Raw genomic sequence first — 21,968 nt, 5'->3', positions numbered from 1 at the left:
GAGTCTTGTTCATAAAACACCCCTTTGCTTGGCCCCTGCCTACCTTTTTAAACCCACCGTTAAAATGTTAAACTTTTACACCAAATCATTTGTTTTTTTCCCCCCTAGAATACACTATGCTATTTATCACTCCTGTATCTTTACTTATGCTGGCCACTGTGCCAAAAATATCCATTTCCTTTCTAATTAAGAAAGCATTCTCACGTAAGCACCATTAGACCTTCCCCAGCCTGTATCCATCCTCCTTGTTCTTTTCTCAACCTGTCCATCCCCCTCTCATGCAGGCAGAGTTCTGAATTATTGTTTTTAGTTTATCTTTCTATCCTCATGAGACAAACAGTAAGACCATGATCCGATTTTGCCCATATTTTGTTTCCCAGTTGAATTCCTTGCTCCATGAATATATTTCTTTGATGCCCCTGGTTGTTCCATTTTCATTCTCCCTCCTATCGACATATTCTTTCCCTAGGTACGCTATGTCTACACGTATAGACTAGGGTACGTTATTTAGAAACCTTCTACCTCGTTCTTCTTCTGCTGTTTTTCATTTCCATGTACTGGGATTCAATTTTTAGGGTAAAGCTGCAAATGAGCCTTTCGTCTCATTTCTAATTTCAGTGATGACATGAGAATAACGGGGGATCCTGCCACACAGTTCCCAAAAAAGTTCAAACCATTATGTCCAAAATTGAAAAATAAAAAAGAAACAATCGGGAGAAATAAATTCTCTAGAAAGTGGGGGTCCTCTAGAAAAAAAAAAAATTCTAGACTGAATTCTCTAGAAAAAGAGGAGAGTTGGGAGGAAAGTCACCATATCTTTTTGATCAGACTCATTCACTATCGAATGAGAGAGAGCTGAAGAAAAAGAATAAATTAATAAGATAGACCATTAAGAAAAATAAAAGCAGAGAAAATCAGATAAAATAAATTAATAAGATAGACCATTAAGAAAAATAAAAGCAGAGAAAATCTTGGGGTGTAACAGTAGGATACTAAGGAAATTATAGCTTGAATTTTTTTACACAGCTTTCTTAAAATGTATATATATGAGTATGCATACACTTATGTTTTATATTAATATTTGCAAATGTTCAGTAATATTTTAATGGTTATGAACACTGTAGCTTTAGCTGCAATAATAATTTTGATAAAAGTGAGGTTTTGTTCTTTAAAAACATTTTAAGTTAGATACACTGACAGTTTAACACACACTAGGCAAATATTGCCAGTAAGTAGTCATGTGAATTAACAGGCACTTCAGCTTATTGCTGGCCATTATAATTGGTAATGGAAAACAAACAGCCAAAAGGTAAATCTGAACTAATATACAGAATCTCATTAAAAATGCTTTGTCAAAGAAAAATAGTATCTTTCAAATGAAAAGTAATTAGAGCAATGAATTAGTCTAGGTTTTAATTAAAAATTGAAAATTCCATATAACTGTTACCTAATTTCACCAGCTAGAAAACAGAGCACAATAAAATTTAGTTAAACTGATTCAATATTTATATTTCTAATGAAGAATATCTAGAGCATTATGTTTGATATACATTTATAAATTAAGTACAAATTAGGCGCCTAACAAGGAACATTTTCAATAGAAATATATTTATTATATATTATGTAATCTTTGTTCACATTACAGTACTGTGTTTTTCAACATCTCACAAAGCAAACTAAAATATTGTTCTAATTACATTAGTAATTTAGATTTTCTCATATAAAAATACGTAATGGGCAGAAATTCCAAATGGAAACATTAAAAAAGGTTAGCCCTAGTGAAGTTTTAATATATGTGATTGTATGTTAGATCGATAAATTCATAACATTCAAATAATTAAAATTTTTCATATATTTACCTCATCATGCTAGAAAGCAAGAAAACTTGTTTTTATAATTTTCTTATTTTTACACCTGCCTTTGGACATTTTCAGTTTATATCCCACATTTTCTAATTCATCATCATCTCCTCCTCACCTTCGAATTTCTTCCATGCCTCATATTACGTTCATTAATGAAACTGTGTGCTTCTAGAGCCTGATTTTTAACCAAGGCTTTGGCAAATGTTCTTCCCATACATGACATCCTTCAGTGACTCGCCATTACTTACCCATGAAATTCCAATTTGCTGATAATTTAAAAATGGGCAAAGGACATGAAGAGATATTTCTTAACATTGCCAACAGGTATATCAAAATAATATTCAACATAATTAGTTATCAGAGAAATGCAAATCAAAACTGCTGTCAGATATAATCTCACCCCAGTTAAAAAGGCTTTTACCAAAAAGGCAATAAAAAATGCTAGTGAGGATGTAGAGTCCACTTGTGCACTATTGGTGGAAATGTAAATGAGTGCAACCACTATGGAAAACAGAATGGAGATTCCTCCAAAAACTGAAAATAGAACTACTATATGACCCACCAATTCCACTACTGGGTGTATATCCAAAGGAGGGGAATTCGGTATATTGAAAAGATATCTGCATGACCTGTTCACAATAGCCAAGATTTGGAATCAATCTAAGTGCCCATCAACCAATGAATGAACAGATTGTTTTATGTATACACAAGGGACTAAAATACAGCCACACAAACAGAATGAAATCCTGCCATTTGCAACAACATGGATAGAACTGGAGAACATTAAGTTAAATTAAATAAGACAAGCGCAGAAAGACAAATCTCATGTGTTCTCACTCACACATGGTGTAAGGAAGCTAAACATTGAAAACAACTGACTTCATTGGGACAGACAGAGAAGTGATGGTTCCAGAGGCTGGGAGGGTAGCAGGTATGGATTACGGTTGCATAATTTGCTTTTGTGCATTTCAGGTCAAAGTTATAAGTGTGCCCTTCACCCAGAAGTGAGCATTTTACCATTTAGGGGTGAATTAACCTAACCCCCCTTTCTCCTCCCACCTGCTCAATGCCCATTAAATAATACTTCATATGCGTACAAAAGTGTTGACTAACTAGTTCAATTTGGTTTTGAGCACATGCAGTGTTTGTTTTTCTATTCTTGCTATACTTCACATAGAAGTATGATCTCAAATCAGTTCTAAACTTTTAGGCTCCGAAACTGTAAGATTATAATCTTCTATTGTTTTCGATAGAAAACTTGTGTTACCTTGTAACAAGCCCTAGGAAACAAATGCACTTATATTTCTAAATCTAATTACACCAGATTACTTACAGATACCAACCTTACATTATTATTCCAAGGCCTTTAGCATTGCATTGGAATTAAATTTTCTTTCCTTTTCCTTTTCTTTCTTTCTTTCCTTTTTTTTTTTAGAGACAGAATCTCACTTTGTCACACTTGGTAGAGTGCCGTGGTATCATAGCTTAAACTCCTGGGTTTAAATGACTCTCTTGCCTCAGCCTCTAGAGTAGCTGGGACTACAGGTGCCCGCCACAATGCCTGGTAGTTTTTAGAAACAAGGTCTCACTCAGGCTGGTCTCAAACCTATGAGCTCAGGCAATCTACCCACCTAGGCCTCCCATGGCATTGACTTTTCTTTATAACGTCCTAATCCTCTATATAAACTTCTTATTCCTATTACATCCAAGAAGATATCACTTCCTCTGAGAAATCCCTTCTGACCTCGATATTAGTTAGTTGCTCCTTGTATGTGTTTATAAAACTTGTGTATAAGTCAATTAGAGTACTTATCACTCTAGATTTCAATTATCTTACATTAGTATATATCTGTCTCCCTCAGAAGACCATAATCCACCTGACAGTAAGCTCTGTATTTTCAGTATCTCCACCCCCAATTATTTTCAACAACATTCAATAAATGTGTGTGAATTAATGAATGTGGAGTTTCCAGGAGTTAAAAATATATATTGTATATAAAACCTCAAAAAAAGGAAATCAAAGCGATCACAATGGGTCAGGTCTTAATGAAAAGACAAGTGACACCATCATTCGATGTTTAGCTGTCAGATGTTGGGGGGAAGCAATGTTTCTAACAGAAAACAATGATTTAAATGGATCAGGGATGCAGAAGAAATATTGGTGGAATTAAGAATCTAAAGCTGAGGAAGACTGAGTGATTTATCCTATTTTTCTTCCTCTACTTCCTTCCTTCTTTCTTCTTTCCTCCTTTTCCATTTCTTCAACATGGAATGGAATGCTTTGTGCCTGATGCTACCTATATAGTAATGAAGAAAGAGACAAGAGGACTGCTTCATGGGCTTCAGAGTTGGTGAGAGATGTATGTGATCATTAAGATCTGAGTCTCAGCTCAGCACCCGTAGCTCAGTGGGTAGGGCACCAGCCACGTACACCAAGGCTGGGGGGTTCGAAACTGGCCTAGGCCAGCTAAACAACAATTACAACTGCAACAAAAAACAACAACAACAAAAATAAAAAATAGCTGGGCGTTGTGGTGGGCGCCTGTAGTCCCAGCTACTTGGGAGGCGGAGGCAAGAGAATCCCTTAAGCCCAAGAGTTTGAGATCACTGAGAGCTGTGACACCACAGCACTCTACACAGGGTGACATAAGTGAGACACTGTCTCAAAAACAAACAAAAAAAACATGTTTTAAAATGTGCATCTCTAAATTAGAGAACCATGAGTTGCTCTCTAACCAGAAGGCAAACACACACACATACACATTCACACAAGTAACAAGATTAAGGAAATGTAGAGAAACGAGCACAAACATTAGCATTGACAGCTTCTTTCTTATTCTTTGTATATTTGTAGAGTATTAAAAATAAGAAGAAGAAGAAGAGTTGGTAGTTACGGGCTGATTACCGTTCTAAGTACTTTTACAAATTATTTCTCAATTGCTTATAGGTTATTATATTGTATATTCCATATTAATTATAGTGCTTATGTTAAGTGTATATTGTATATACCATCTTAATTATAGCACTTATATTAAGTGCTCAATCAAGGCAATTGTTCCTCTCATTATATAGGATATTTTCATCCATTAAATTATTTATTTTGAATGTATTTATTTTACTAGAATTAACAGGTAAAAGGGATTAAAATTTGTCATGGCTCTTAACTTTTTTCGTACTTTGAAAAGATTTGCTCCAGTTAACAATGATTTAACTGATATATAATGTACTACTGTTGAATGGATCCTTTGGTGTTATCTTTTTAAAAAATGGTTACCAATTGTTTTAATTTAAATTGACTCATTACATTCACCTATACTTCCTTTGTTATAAAGTCTTTCTACATATTAGTACTTCTGTATTTTTAGCTTCAATTTTTACCTATAAATAATTCTCTTTATCATAGATGTTTTACTTGTCATATTTGTTCAAACAGAGCATTCATTTGTTATTTTAATTTTCGTATATGTCACTGTATACCTTTCACACATTGATTGCCACACTAGAAAGAAAAATTGGGGGGGGGGGACTGTAGTATTTTATCACAAAAATAAATAAAATATTCAAAATCAAAATGATCCTTTTGAACTTACTTTTTATTATTTTCTGTGTGTGAGTTATATACAGTTCACATGGTGCTAGAATCAAATTTTACACTGTACACCACATGAGTTGTATGTGACTCATAACATACTCACTGAATTTGTTTCTAAGAATTGCATCTTTTGGGTGGCGCCGGTGGCTCAGTGAGTAGGGCGCTGGCCCCATATGCCGAGGGTGGCGGGTTCAAACCCAGCCCCGGCCAAACTGCAACAAAAAAATGCCGGGCGTTGTGGTGGGCGCCTGTAGTCCCAGCTGCTCGGGAGGCTGAGGCAGGAGAATCACATAAGCCCAAGAGTTAGAGGTTGCTGTGAGCCGTGTGACACCACGGCACTCTACCCGAGGGTGGTACAGTGAGACTCTGTCTCTACAAAAAAAAAAAAAAAAAAAGAATTGCATCTTTTGTCAATCTACATGTGTTTATTTGTGTCTAGCTAGGAAAACTCTGAATAATAACCCTTAAATATGTGTCACAATGTCACATACCATCCAATAGAGTTTGTTCAAAGACTCGTCAGGCAAACATTCAAGAGGAAACGTGCAATGAGGAGACGGCACGTCTCCTGGGGGCGGGACACAATTACAAGAGGGACTTTACCTAACAACCACAAGCAGTGTAACCTAATTCCTTATACCCTCAATGAATCCCAAACGATAATAAAAAAAAAAGAAGTTATGGTCATTGGAGAACACAGTCTGGCATATGTGGCCCGAGTGAGCTGCCAGAGGGAGAAGGGTGACAGGTGGCAGAGACTTGCAGATTGACAAAGAAAAAGATGCGCAGAGGTTTCACAACACCCAGCACACTGTGGGCCTTCTTGCCTATTCACCAGTAATATGTGCTTCACAAGGCCTCCTACTCAAAACCGGCATGAGGTAAATACATCTCATATGACAGTTAATGTGTTAAAGGACTTTAAAACTTTTTTTTGTATTTTTTTTTGTGTGTGTAAGGCATACAGTATGATGTTATGAAATAAATACTCATGGTAAAATGGTTGCCATTATGAAGCAAGTTAATATGCCCATCACGTCATGCTGTTATTCATTTCTGTGTGTGAAGAGCAGCTAAAATCTGCTCATTTACCAAAAATCTCAAATACCATATAATACTATTTCTATAGTTCACATGCTATATGTAAGTCTCCACACTTACTTATTCTTCGTAGTCGTGTTCTTTAACACAGACGTCTTATTACGTGTACATTCAAATACTTCGATATTTTCATTGTCATTCTTACCGACATTACAAGATCCAGAAGTGAGCGTGACTTATAGAGGGTGAATTAAATACTCAATTTTATTTTCCTTTGGCCCCTCTACGACCTTTGTCTTAATTCGCTAATGCATTTCCATATTTTGATCTCCCGGATCTTCTTAACTGAACCCAGGACCTTCAGTCATCTTCATATGCTCTGCTCAAAGCTGCTGCTCCTAAATGAGTGGCCATTGGACTACATCGTGCCAAAGTGAGCGGTCATTACTCTCCATCCCACCACAGCAAGTGTTTCCTTCACTTGTCTCCACCAATCCCTTGGGTTCTCTCTAATTCTCTGATTCCTTTTTTCCTAATTCCTCCAACTACTAAATGAAGACCAATTACGGTCTTCATCCATTAGCGTTAATCTCATCTCTGCCTATCCGCATTTGTCCATTTCCAAGACTTTAGACGCCATCTGTGCATGATGACTCGGAAATTTATAACAGTATTATCAACAGCTCCAATAAATTTGTATATTTAACTTTCTACCTAATAATATCCACATAAATACCTAGTAGGGATCATAACCCTGTATATCCAAACAAGGCTCTCTTAATTCTTTCCCAAGGCGTCTGGTCCAATCATCTTTCCTATTTCAGTAATTGCAACAAATCCCGTGCCCTTGTCCGCTTGCCATCTTTGCTTTTTTCTCTCAGGACTCCCATCTAATCCATCTCAGTCTTGTCATTTTTCTTGCCAGGACACAACAAATCTGATTACTTCTCATTACTCATGACCCTGAACCCCTGAGACAGAGCTCTTCTCTCTCTGGTGTAGACTTGTATATAATGTAGCCTTCTAAACGCCCTTTGGTTTCATGTTTGGCTTCCTATGGTCCTATGTTACTTTTCACAAGTAACAAGAGTAGTCTTTTACAAATATGAATAATGAATACTAAGTATGTTAAGTTTTCATTTTTTTAATTCTCACAACTACCTGATAAGATGGTTACATTTACTTTCCCATTTCAGATAAGAAAGAGGAACTTGGCTCGGGGCTCGTTGCTCAGTGGTTAGGGCACTGGCCACATGCCCCGGGGCTGGTGGGTCCTACCCATCCAGGGCCTGCTAAACAATAATGACAACAATAACAACAACAATAAAAATAGCCAGGTATTGTGGCAGGGACCTGTAGTCCCAGCTCCTGGGAGTCTGAGGCAAGAGAATCACTTAAGCCCAAGAGTTTGATGCTGCTGTGAGCTGTGACATCACAGCACTTCACATAGTGAAACTCCTTCTCAAAAAAAAAAAAAAAAAAAAGGATGAGTAACTTGCTCATGATCATAGATGAGAAGTAAGAAACCTGGAACTGAAACTGAGGCAGCCTTCTTTCTCGTCTCCTACTGTTACATATTCACACCACTTATACCACTCAGTGGGTTTTCATCATTCATAAAATAAGATCTATACTGTACCATGACTTTGACCTTTACTGTTTTATATGATTATGCCCCTGCCTGCAACTCCTTGTCCTTAAACACCCCCACGACGGTTTCTATCTCAGATCGTTTGTCCTTTGTGGCATTATGTTTTCCTGCTAGTCTTCTCCCAAATCTTGACATGACTCACTCCCTCAGTTATTCGGGTCTCTGTCCAATCATCCCTGACATATTTATTATAAAACCACTTTCTCTTTCAGATTTCTCCTCTTTTCCACCCCTTCACGGTCTATCCCTTTATCACTTCCAAAGATTATTAAAACATAATTTAATGTTTAACTCCCTGAAGTCAATATGTTAGTGTAGTATTGTTTTCCTCACAATTTTAATATTTTTATCTTAAAATAACTTTGCAGTTAACTTTAAATGTTTTTTCTAACTACTTAATGCAATGCTGGAGGAGGTCAAAGTACAAGAAAAGACCCCTCACAATGCAGTTTCTATTGTAGATATTGAAAGTTGTATGTAATAGATAAACGCAGGAAACGCAGGAAAGCATAGTTTCCTTCGCATCGTACATTTTAAAATATCATTAAAGAATTATTTTTATTTGGAATAAAATTTCTGTGATTTTTCTTTGGAATGAACTCTCTCTCTCTGGCCTGACAAATTTAAATTACTCTCCTATACTTGCTAGCAATAAATTATTTCAGGAAAAAATAGAGTTAATATAAATTGAAAATTAATTGTCTTCCTTATTTCCAGTGTCTTTAATTCTCTTAGACTCCAGTCCAAATCTAACCAAGAAACTCTTAACCAAAATGACATTCCACTGGTACATTTATTCTTGTTATTTGGCACCATTGTTCTGAAACCAAGGTGAAACTTTTAGCGGAACGTGAGGCAGAACCAGTTTTTGGCAAGTTCAGTGATACATTTTAGAATACTTCCTTTCTTTAAGGGTTTTTAGATTCCTTCATTTCTTATAATACTAGATGAGAGTACAGCATTCGCAAAGATAGAAAGTAACATGGGTTATTCTGGAAAAGGAGCGGGTCTGTGAGGCATGCAAAAATAATGAGGCAAAGATATTTGCTGATGTGAACTTCAACAGCGTGCTATTCTCCGGGGAAGGCATTTTTACAGACACTTCAATCATTTATGCTACCAGCCTTTGCTTTACTGGTGGGTGTTGAGCTGTTGTTTTTGTTATTTTCCTAAGTGGGTCAAGAGTACACATGTTTTAAACACAGGAAAATATGTTAAGGTACTAAAGTATAAGGCCTTGACTTAAAAATTATAGCATTCACGAGGGTGTAGTTTAAGACTTTAGTTGTTCCCAGAGTGACCTCCCAGGCTCGCTGCAGTCTCAGCAGAAAACCATCTGCATTCTCTGTCATGTATGCAAATCTGTTTTTCAAGTAACTGACTGTTACTTGAAAAACAACATGTTTGGCACATGATATGTCAGGGAAGAGGGGAAGAAATGTGGTTTCACTCTTGAATATTAGTCTTCATTCATTCCTCATTCTTTGTTCTTTCCCCAGCAGTGAACATGATGTGCACAGTGAGCTAACTCTTTCTGCCACTGAAGTCCCATTTAATCCCCTCATGTCCCTATTCCTTCAAAGGTTTTCTCATGGAGCCCTTACACTCCACGGTCCTGAACAAACTTAGTATCTTCTGTTCTGTGTGCTTACAAAATGTCCATCTCTTAGCATTCCAGGGAGATCCAAAATGGAAAAAAGGAAAAACAAACAAACAACTCCAAGTCTGAGATCCTGTGAAACAGAGCAGGTATGTGAGTTTATGGACTTGGAGAAATGACCAACATAAACACTTATTAGAAGTCACGGACAGCAGGAAAGAAAAGAAAAAGAGAGAGAGAGAAAGCGGAGCGGAGAGGGCAAAGCTTGGTCAGGGGTCGGTGGCTGACCTGATGTTTTAGTTGAGCTCTCATCTTAAGGCTTTATGATTTCTCTTGTGAAGAAGCTTAGATCATCATTTCTTCATATAATAAAACCTAGGAACAAATATATCTGCTGATATATTTGGCTTGAAAATTAGTACCGCATAGCTTAGCAAATTCAGAAAAATACTTCCAAAGTGTAGCTCTGACCCTCCTTCCATGTTTCACTACTTTTCTCGTCCTGGAAAACAACCATATGCTTCTATTCTGTCATTAAGTACCTAGACTAAAACCGCATTTAGTAATGAAATATTAATAAATGTAAACCTTTTAAGAACTCCCTATGTATTAGTTTATTCACTTTTTTATTAGAATAAACTATATATTTGTTTTCCAAAACTAAAAACAGTCTTGTCATTCATGCTGGGCAGATGTCATGAGTTAGAGAATACTCATAAGTGTTTAAAATATATATCCATTCTATAATAAATTTATTTGTTCATAAATGTCACCTGGGCTTGTAAGCCTTCAGGAAGCAAGGCCTGTAAAACTTTAAATTTTTATAAACTTTTAACTTTAAATGTAGTCTGGAGGAATACAAATTAAGGTGGCACCAGGTAAAAGTGTACAATTTTTCTCCCTCAGAGCTACTTCTCTGCAAATGTGCTGTAACAGTAACACAAGTCATACGACGGGGCTATGTTTTACTACTTAGTTGTGTGACAAGGGGTTTAATCAGCCTGAAAAATGTTGACACCTCAAGATTTGTGTTAGAAAAGAACATAATGGCTGATCTTTGGAACTTGGGACTAAAAACTCACGCTTTTCATGTAATAGAAAATCAGATAACTATACACCAGGAGGAATAGATGGTGCAGAAAAATTTAAATTAAATATGAAAGATGCAAATTGTCAGGCATTAGACTGTGCTATTACCCTTGATTTAATGAAGCACAATGTCGAGAGAAAGACCTCTAACTTGTCAGATTGTTCTCCATAAAATGAACATTTTTCTGTACTGGTTTGTTCTTTTTAAAGGTTTATTTTTAACATAGGCTATTGGAAGGGATGGGAAATAAAACTCAGAGGCCTGGAAAATACTTAGTAGTTTGGGTGTATAAACTGACAATAGATGGAAGAAGTTAAGCCTTCTTCCAAAATCACCAAATTAAATTATTTAAGACATTTATAGTTCAGTTTTCTAATGAAATTTGACTTTTTTTTTTGAGACAGTCATACTCTGTCGCCCTCGGTAGAGTCCTATGGCATTACAGCTCACGGCAACCTTAAACTCTCAGGCTTAAGTGATTCTCTTGCCTCAGCCTTCCAGAAGCTGGGACTACAGGCGCCCACCACAATGCCCAGCTATTTTTTGTTGCAGTTGTCATTGTTGTTAGATGGTCTGGGATGGGTTCGAACCTGCCAGCCTCAGTGTAAGTGGCTGACACCATAACCACTGTGCTACAGGCACGGAGCCTGAAATTTGACATTTAAAATAATTAAATTATGCTGTTCTCACACTAGTACAACTGGCTTATGATCTCATTGATTCATTTCTTCACTTAATAAGTAGTAATTGAATGGCTACCACCCACCAAGCTGTCTTGGGTTTTTAAGGGTCTTTGTTTCAGTTCACATAGAAAATATTATAGGTGCAATAACTCTGGAAGTCAAATAGGTTTCCAAGCCAGTATGCTGAAATTTTATATCTCAAGAAGGAAAGTCGTAAACAGAGCACGGTATTTGGTATCACAGAAGAATTCAAATATGAACACAGCCATTCATGAGCTGCATGACCTTGGTTGTTTGAATACTGAATGTCTCTGTTGTTCCATCTGTACAATGGAGAGTATAATACATCTACCATAGTGTTGTTATGATGATTAAATGTAGGACTGTATGTAATGTGCTTAGCAGTGTCAGATATATAGATAATATCCAATAAATCAATGACCCTCAACCTTTTTGGCCACAGGGACAGTTTCATGATAGATGACTTTTCCACAGGCCAGGGCTGGGGAGGATGGTTTCTAGATGACTCAAATACATCACATTTCCACCCCAGATCAGCAGGCATTTGATTCTCAGACAGAGCATACACCCTAGATCCCTCAGGTGCTCGGTTTACAGTAGGGTTCATGCTTCTCTGAGAACCTAATGCTGCCACCGATCTGACAGGGGGTGGAGCTCAGTGGTGATGTGAGTAATGGGGAATGGCTGTAAATACAGATGAAGCTTTACTCACTCACCCACTGCTCATCTGATGGGCAGCCTGGTTCCCAACAGGATACAGATTGGTACCCATCTATCGCCCAGGGGTTGGGGACCACAGCAATAAATATTAGCTAGTATTAATAGTCCATGAACTAATAGTGATAGCAGCAGTAGCAGTATTAACATCTAGCCTAATACACTTTACTATGTAATATAATATACAGTATTATGTATAGTATAATAAAGTATATATTATTAATTATAAATATAATTTGTTAAAGTAGATTGTATTTAATTCAAAATTTTATGTTTATTTTATGTATATATTATATAATATATTTCATATTTATAATTGCAGATTTAACTTATCTAGGAAAGCGTACCTAGGATTATTCTTAATTAACTTGCAAGCATTACAAAATGTTAAAGGGGCCAATTTGCTTTTCCTCAAGTGACTCCATGAAAATATGTACATATAAATAGAGACATGGTAATTCGAAAAAAGCATTAAAGTGGCAGCATTATAAACTGAACCCTTGTGTCCAATGGCAAAGTGAAGAGAGAGAACTGATTCTGAGCCATACCAAGTTAACTGAATGGACTGTGTCTCAATAAGTTTGCAAGTTCAGTTGCAATAATAAAAATAAAAACGCTCAAACAATTAAAGAGTGAGAAAAATAAAGTTTTAAATCATGTTGTCCTAAAAAATAAACTCCCATATGCTGGTATGAAATAAAATAGTAGTAAAGAAAAAAATAAAAACCAGTATTGAAAATATGGTACTCCTAATACAAAAGACCATGAGCTTGAACTGAAAGACAGAATTTTCCTGAATAAAATGGAAATGTGTGCCCTTCAGTTCAGAGACACAACTTGGACCAAAGTCTGGAGGCAGGTAGAGAAAAAAGCAGGCGGAGGGCGGAGACAAGATGGCTGACTAAAGCCAGCTTTCCACAGAGGCTCCCATCCAGAAGGAGAGTTAAAAGACAGACATTTAGCAAGTAACCTGGGGAATTAGAGCTGCATGAAGAGAGAAGGTTGAAGAATGCACATCAACCCCGCTGAGGCGAGCTGTGAACAAGGATACAAACAAAAGGTACAAAATCCATCACCAAGCAGACGGGTGTCCCCTCCCCCATGAGAACATCTCCAAGTGCCCAACAAACACACGAGCAGAGTTCAAAGGTCCTCCCACTACAATCCACGGGAGAGACACTCTAAAAACTGGACCTACCTTCCCTATTAGGGTGCCACAGCATTCTCCTGCCAGGCATAAAACTGTATATATTCTCTACCTGAAAATCTGAGCTCCCAGCACTCCCCTCCACTCTCACTCTGAGGTCTGGAGGCCTGTCCCCCAGGAGTCCAGATTCTTGGGTGATTTCTCAAGGGGTGTGGACAGGGCCTAAACTGCAGCTGCTGAGTACTGACTCTGGGGCATGGGAGTGAGGAGGGAACAGTTGGCTGAGAGGGAACCACACCGGAGTGGCGGTATCCCAAGGCGCAGAGCAGCAGCCGTCTTTTGGCAACAATAGTGCTCACTCCTGGAAATTCTGAAGCCACACAACCCCGTCTCCCTGGGCAACCAGAGGAGACCAGGCATCTACTCAGGTGGCAACCACCACAGAACAGATCTGGTATGGAAATGCGGGCCCTGTGAGTAAAGGCTTTGCCTGAGGCGGTATCGGCCTGGGTGAAGCACGGAGACTAGAAACGCACACGCAGAGCCAGGAAGTTCCCAGGGTGGGGCTGACCCACAGGACCACTTTACTGAGCCTAAGATGTACCCGGACCTCAGGGGATCGTCAGCCTATAGACAAAGGAAGACAGGAGGCTAGAACTGACAGGTAACCGAATACAAACCTGCAGGAGCAAAGACAGGGCCTGAGGCGCAGGCTCTGGGAACTCAAAACAGCTTCTCTTCAGCAGGGGAATTTAGCAGGGACAGAAACAAATTCCCACAAAGTTGTTCTGTTCTGTTCTGTCAGTAACATCAATCAGGGCTGGGGCTGGAACTGAATGAACACCCCCCAGCCTCCATCAAGCACCAGAGGTCGTCAGACCTCACTTCCCCCTGCTAGATAGAGGATAGAGGCAAGGCACAATGGCCTGGCTGAGCAGAAATAGATTTCCTTGTGAATCAGGCAGCTGCAAACCCCTGGAGTATCTTTTTACTACAGGCAACTGGGTCAAAGCCCCGCAGAACTATTAGTGACTGGATGTGACAGAGGTGCAAGGTGAGGAAGGAGGCATCAATCTTCCCAGACTGATCTATTTTCTGGGTGCGTCCTCCTCACTCCACAGAGCACTGGAGCAAGCCATATCTAAGTAGTCACTAGATCCCTGCGATCCAGTTGCCAGAGACCTTTTAAACTCTCCCACCTGAGACATGTGCTGACTGAGACAATTGATTTGGACCTTTTGAACTGAGCCAATCGCCCGAGGACTATTCAGGTGGTGCCCTGGGTGTGTGGTTGTAGGAAGGTTTGATTTTCCTTTTCCAATTGTTACCTGTGGGGGGCGGAGTGACTTAACTGTTGGTATTTCTCCACAGCTGAGACTTCAACCCAGAGCAAATGTTTCACTAAGGTCGAACAGAGACCAGCTGAAAACAAGACAGAACCACTTAGCCCCATCACACCAAACAGGTTCCCCGTTTCTCAGGCCATAGCACTGTACAGGTCCTCGACATAGCTCCAGGGGAAAAATCAAATGGTGTAAAACAATCATGGGGCGGAATCAGCAGAAAAACTCCGGTAACATTAATAACCAGAATAGATCAACCCCCTCAAGGAAAGCTATGGCAGATGTAACTGAAGATCCCATTCATAAACAGCTGGCCGAGATGTCAGAAATCAAATTCAGATTTTGGATTGCAAACAAGATTAAAAAAATGGAGGAAAACTTGGTATTAGAAATTCGAGGAGCAATTCAAAAGTTGGAATTAGAAATTGGAGAAGAAATTCAAAAGTTTTCTCAAGAATTTAATGAATTTAAAGACAAAACCACCAAATATTTTGATGCATTGAAGCCAGAATTTGTAGCCCTCGAAGATCTGAAAAATACAGTAGAATCCCTCAGTAACAGAGTGGCAGGCAGAAGAAAGGATTTCTGATATTGAAGACAAAACCTTTGAATGCTACCAAACTCTCAAAGAGGAAGAGAAATGGAGAGCAAAAACAGATAATTCTGAGAGCTCTGGATAATTTGAAGAAGGTTAATATCCGTTAATATCCACCTCATTGGAATCCCTGAAAGTTATGAAGTGGCCTCACAAGGCACAGAGGCCTTTCTCCATGAAACTATGAAAGAGAATTTTCCAGACATGCCTAGAGATGCTGAAATTTAGATAGCATAGTTTCAGATAGTTTCAGAACCCTAGCACAACTCAATCCGAATAAGACATCCCCCAGGCATATCATAATTAACTTCACTAAAGTTAATATAAAGGAGAAAATTCTGAAAGCAACCAGACATAAGAAATCCATTACCTACAAAGGGAAGAATAATAGAATGACTGCAGATCTCTCTGCTGAAACTTTTTAAGCCAGAAGAGGGTGGTCATCGACTTTCAATCTCCTAAAGCAAAATAACTTTCAACCCCAGATACTGTATTCAGCTAAACTGAGTTTTATTTATGATGGAGAAATTAAATACTTTAATGACATTCATATGTTGAAGAAATTTGCCATAACCAAATCAGCTCTTCAGGATAGTCTCAGACCTATCCTCCATAATGACCAGCCCAATCCTCTACCACAAAAGTAAGCTCACTCAGAAACTCTTGATCAAATTCCAACTTCCACAGTGATGAAAGGACTAAAAATGTCCACAGGACTTTCAAAAAACTCGATACCCAAAATTGTACCAGACTTATCAATATTCTCCATTAATGTGAATGGCTTAAACTGTCCTCTAAAGAGGCACAGTTTAGTTGACTGGATACAAAATCTCAGGCCAGATATTTGTTGCATACAAGAGTTACATCTTACCTTAAAAAACAAATATAGACTCAGGGTGAAAAGATGGTCATCCATATTTCAGGCAAATGGTAATCAGAAAAAAGCAGGTGTTGTAATTCTATTTGCAGATACAATAGGCCTTAAACCAACAAAAGTAAGGAAGGATAAGAATGGTCACTTCATATTTGTTAAGAGTAATACTCAATATGATGAGATCTCAATTATTACTATCTATGCACCGAACCAGAATGTACGTCAATTTATAAGAGAAACTCTAACAGACCTGAGCAACTTGATTTCTTCCAGCTCCATAATAGTTGGAGATTTCAACATTCCTTTGGCAGTGTTGGAGCGATCCTCCAATAAGAAGCTGAGCAAAGAAATTTTAGATTTAAACCTAACCATCCAACATTTGGATTTAGCAGACATCCACAGAACATTTCATCCCAATAAAACTGAATACACATACTTCTCATCAGCCCACGGAACATACTCCAAAATCGATCGCATCTTAGGTCACAAGTCTAACCTCAGTAAATTTAAAGGAATAGAAATTATTCCTTGCATCTTCTCAGACCACCATGGAATAAAAGTTGAACTCAGTAACAACAGGAATCTGCATAGTCATACAGAAACATGGAAGTTAAATAACCTTATGAATGATAGCTGGGTCAGAGATGAGATTAAGAAGGAAATTGACAAATTTTGGGAACAAAATGACAATGAAGACACAAATTATCAGAACCTCTGGAATACCGCAAAGGCAGTCCTACGAGGGAAATTTATAGCAATGCAAACCTTCCTCAAGAGAACAGAAAGAGAGGAAGTTAACAACTTGGAATGAGACATCTCAAGCAACTGGAAAAGGAAGAATATTTCAACCCCAAACCCAGTAGAAGAAAAGAAATAACCAAAATTAGAGCAGATTTAAATGAAATTGAAAACAAAAGAATTATACAACAGATCAATAAATCAAAAAGTTGGTTTTTTGAAAAGGTCAATAAAATAGATAAACCTTTGTCTAACCTGACAAGGGAAAAAAAGTGTAAAATCTCCAATCTCATCAATCAGAAATGACAAAGATGAAATAACAACAGACTCTTCAGAAATTCAAAAAATCCTTAATGAATATTACAAGAAACTTTACTCTCAGAAATATGAAAATCTGAAGGAAATTGACCTATACTTGGAAGTACGGCACCTTCCAAGACTTAGCCAGACTCAAGTGGAAATTTTGAACAGGCCCATATCAAGTTCTGAAATAGCATCAACAATATAAAACCTCCCTAAAAAGAAAAGCCCAGGACCAGATGGTTTCACGTCAGAATTCTACCAAACGTTTAAAGAGGAATTAGTAACTATATTACTCAACCTGTTCCAAAAGGTAGAAAAAGACGGAAGACTACCCAACACGTTCTATGAAGCAAACATCACCCTGATCCCCAAACCAAGAAAAGACCCAACAAGAAAAGAAAATTATAGACCAATATCACTAATGAATATAGATGAAAAATATTCAACAAGATGCTAACAAACAGAATTCCAGCAACACATCAAACAAATTATACATCATGATCAAGTCAGTTTTATCCCAGGGTCTCAAGACTGGTTCAATATACGTAAATCTATAAGTATAATTCAGCACATAAACAAATTAAAAAACAAAGACCATATGATTCTCTCAATTGATGCAGAAAAAGCTTTTGATAATATCTAGCATCCCTTCATGATCAGAACACTTAAGAAGTGTTTGGTATAGAGGGGACATTTCTTAAACTGGCAGAGACCATCTACAGCAAACCCACAGCCAATATCGTATTGAATGGAGTTAAATTGAAATCATTTCCACTCAGGTCAGGAACCAGACAAGGCTGCCCATTGTCTCCACTGCTCTGTAACATTGTAATGGAAGTTTTAGCCACTGCAATTAGGGAAGAAAAGGTGATCAAGGGTATCCATATAGGGTCAGAAGAGATCAAACTTTCACTCTTCGCAGATGATATGATTGTATATCTGGAAAACACCAGGGATTCTACTATAAAACTCACAGAAGTGATCAAGGAATACAGCAGCATCTCAGGTTACAAAATCAACATTCATAAATCGATAGCCTTTATATATACCAACAATAGTCAAGCTGAAAAAGCAGTTAAGGACTCTATTCCATTCACAGTAGTGCCAAAGAAAATGAAATATTTGGAAGTTTATCTAACGAAGGTTGTGAAAGGTCTCTATAAAGAGAACTATGAAACTCTAAGAAAAGAAATAGCTGAAAATGTTAACAAATGGAAAAACATACCATGCTCATGGCTGTGAAGAATCAACATTGTTAAAATGTCCATACTTCCCAGAGCAATATACAATTTTATTGCAATCCCTATTAAAGCTTCACTGTCATACTTTAAAGATCTTGAAAAAATAATACTTTGTTTTATATGGAATCAGAAAAAATCTCGAATAGCCAAGACATTACTCAGAAATAAAAACAAAGCAGGAGGAATCACACTACCAGAACTCAGACTATACTATAAATCGATAGTGATCAAACCAGCATGGTGTTGGCACAAAAACAGAGAAGTAGATGTCTGGGACAGAATAGAGAACCAAGAGATGAATTCAGCTACTTACCGTTATTTGATCTTTGACAAGCCAATTAAAAACATTCAGTGGGGAAAAGATTCCCTTAACAAAAGATTCCCATTAACAAATGGTGCTGGGTGAACTGGCTGGCAACCTGTAGAAGACTGAAACTGGACCCACACCTTTCACCATAAACTAAGGTAGACAGACTCTCACTGGATTAAAGATTTAAACTGAGGACATGAAACTATAAAAATACTAGAAGAGAGTGCAGGGAAAACCCTTGAAGAAATCAGTCTGGGCGAGTATTTTATGAGGAGGACCCCGTGGGCAATTGAAGCAGCTTCAAAAATACACTACTGGGACCTGATCAAACTAAAAAGCTTCTGCACAGCCAAGAACACAGTAGTAAAGCAAGCAAACAGCCCTCAGCATGGGAGAAGATATTTGCAGGTTATGTCTCTGACAAAGGTTTAATAACCAGAATCCACAGGGAGCTTAAATATATAAGCAACAAAAGAACAAGTGATCCCATTGCAGGCTGGGCAAGGGACTTGAAGAGAAACTTCTCTGAAGAAGACAGGCACACGGCCTACAGACATATGAAAAAATGCTCATCATCTTTAATCATCAGAGAAATGCAAATCAAAACTACTTTGAGATATCATCTAACTCCAGTAAGATTAGCCCATATCACAAAATCCCAAGACCAGAGATGTTGGCGTGGATGTGGAGAAAAGGGAACACTTCTACACTGCTGGTGGGAATGCAAATTAATACATTCCTTTTGGAAAGATGTTTGGAGAACACTTAGAGATCTAAAAATAGATCTGCCATTCAATCCTATAATTCCTCTACTAGGTATATACCCAGAAGACCAAAAATTACATCATAACAAAGATATTTGTACCAGAATGTTTATTGCAGCCCACTTCATAACTGCTAAGTGATGGAAAAAGCCAAAGTACCCATCGATCCACAAATGGATTAATAAATTGTGGTATATGTACACCATGGAATATTATGCAGCCTTAAAGAAAGATGGAGACTTTACCTCTTTCATGTTTACATGGATAGAGCTGGAACATATTCTTCTTAGTAAAGTATCTCAAGAATGGAAGAAAAAGTATCCAATGTACTCAGCCCTACTATGAAACTAATTTATGGCTTTCACATGAAAGCTATAACCCAGTTATAACCTAAGAATAAGGGGAGAAGGGAAAGGGAGGGGAGGGAAGGGGGATGTGGGCAGAGGGAGGGTGACTGGTGGGATTACACCTGTGGTGCATCTTACAAGGGTATATGTGAAACTTAGTAAATGCAGAATGTAAATGTCTTAACACAATAACTAAGAAAATGCCAGGATGCAATGTTAACCAGTGTGATGAAAATGTGTCAAACGGTCTATAAAAGCAGGGTATGGTGCCACATGATTGCATTAATGTACACAGCTATGATTTAATAATAATAATAAAAATAAATAAAAAGAAAAAAGCAGGCAACTGTCTAACTTATTAAGTGACCCACGTAGGAAATAGGGTGAAATATGAACGAATGGACTTTAAAAGACAAAACAAACCATCTAAATTTAAGCTAAAAGTCTATAAATGTCATGGAAGCTTTGTATGGATGTAAGATTAATTATTGCAGTCCTACACAGTTTAGTTTTGTGTGAGGAGATTTGGGTGACAAGGAATATCTGATGAACACCTACTACATCTCAGTAAGCAAGACTTTTTGCATTCGCTGGCTCACTATTCCTTATGGCATCCCTGGGGGGATATATAATTAGCTCATACCTTTTATTACTCTTAGGTAATAAAACTAAGAGTTTAGTATTTAAGCAATTCAATAAAGTCCAAAAAATTGTTAGGGATAGGATATGAGAAACTATCTTAAAAATTAATAAATTATTCTTATTCTAATGAAATAGCAATGGATTTGTCACGGAAGAAGTAAGCACCCCACGTGAACAAAACCTCAAAACAAATGTCATCCCACGTTCTTTTTCCCAAAAGGAAGATAAATGGACGAATGGCTGGGAGTGTGATGGAGAAGGAATTGGGGGAGGGGAAAACCTACATGGTAGATCTAATATTGCCAAATACCCCCTGTTTCTCAGCACAGACTTTGTTTCCTTCTGCCATTTCCTCCATTGATGTCAATTATTACACTGGCTTTACAGCAGATTCAAATGGGTCTCCTACACAAAAGAAAAATGTTTATGTATCAAGATCCAAACATCTGCAGAGATCTTATTATCTACATTAAAATTAATATGCATCAGTGTATGTTACTCCTGAATCCCTGCTTCTGACAGTGAGGTTCAGATGAGATTGTTTCAGCATTTTGAAGCCCATAAACAGCACGGCCAGTGTATGACAACTTTACATTGCCTACCTCTCTGCTTTATAGCTCTTGGGTTTTGAATGATTATCCATTACTTTGATGTCTTTTACAGTAAAGTTTGTGTTTCAATCACCTATTTGTTCCCAGGGCAGTTCTTAGTGCCAAAAGTTAGTAAGTACTCTAAAGATACATGAACAGTGAAGGTTTGAAGACTTAAGGACTCTACCTTGAACCATGCAGTGAAAGCAGGAATTAAAAAAAAAAAAAGTAAACACTATTAATCTTGGATTTTCTATTTCAGATTAATCTTCTTCACAATGGTAATTGAAAATAAAACATATACTGTGTATGAGACTGCTTTTAATTTCTATAAAAATATCTTAATCTTAGCTTCATATGTATCACTAGGCTTTTGACAAAAGTAGGAGATACAAGAATAAAGTAATAAGAACGAGAAAGTGATTTTAAGAGAAAGGAGAAATCCGTAGAAAGGAGATAGATGATGACCATTACCACAGAGAATAATGTGAACTGACTACTAAGAAACTCAACAACATGAGGTTAACGAACTGACCCTAGGCATTTAGGTTCAGTGTATTTCCTTTGATTCATTGCAGTACCGTAAGATCCCCAAGATTAACTACCTGCAGAGTAATATTATCTTCTATATTTGATATGTTTCTGGACAGACTGGTTTTTTAAAGACAAAACCAGCTCTATTTGCATATGGCAATTAAGACACAAGGCAATAACTATTACAAATGTCTAGGCTGTTCATAATTGCCCCCAAACATTACCTATCTATACTATTTGAATACAGGAATGTGTTCCTATTTGCAAACAAATAGACCTGTTT

The sequence above is a fragment of the Nycticebus coucang genome, chromosome 23, assembly GCF_027406575.1.
Source record: "Nycticebus coucang isolate mNycCou1 chromosome 23, mNycCou1.pri, whole genome shotgun sequence".
In the NCBI taxonomy this organism is placed as follows: domain Eukaryota; kingdom Metazoa; phylum Chordata; class Mammalia; order Primates; family Lorisidae; genus Nycticebus; species Nycticebus coucang.
This window is presented reverse-complemented; position numbering follows the sequence as displayed.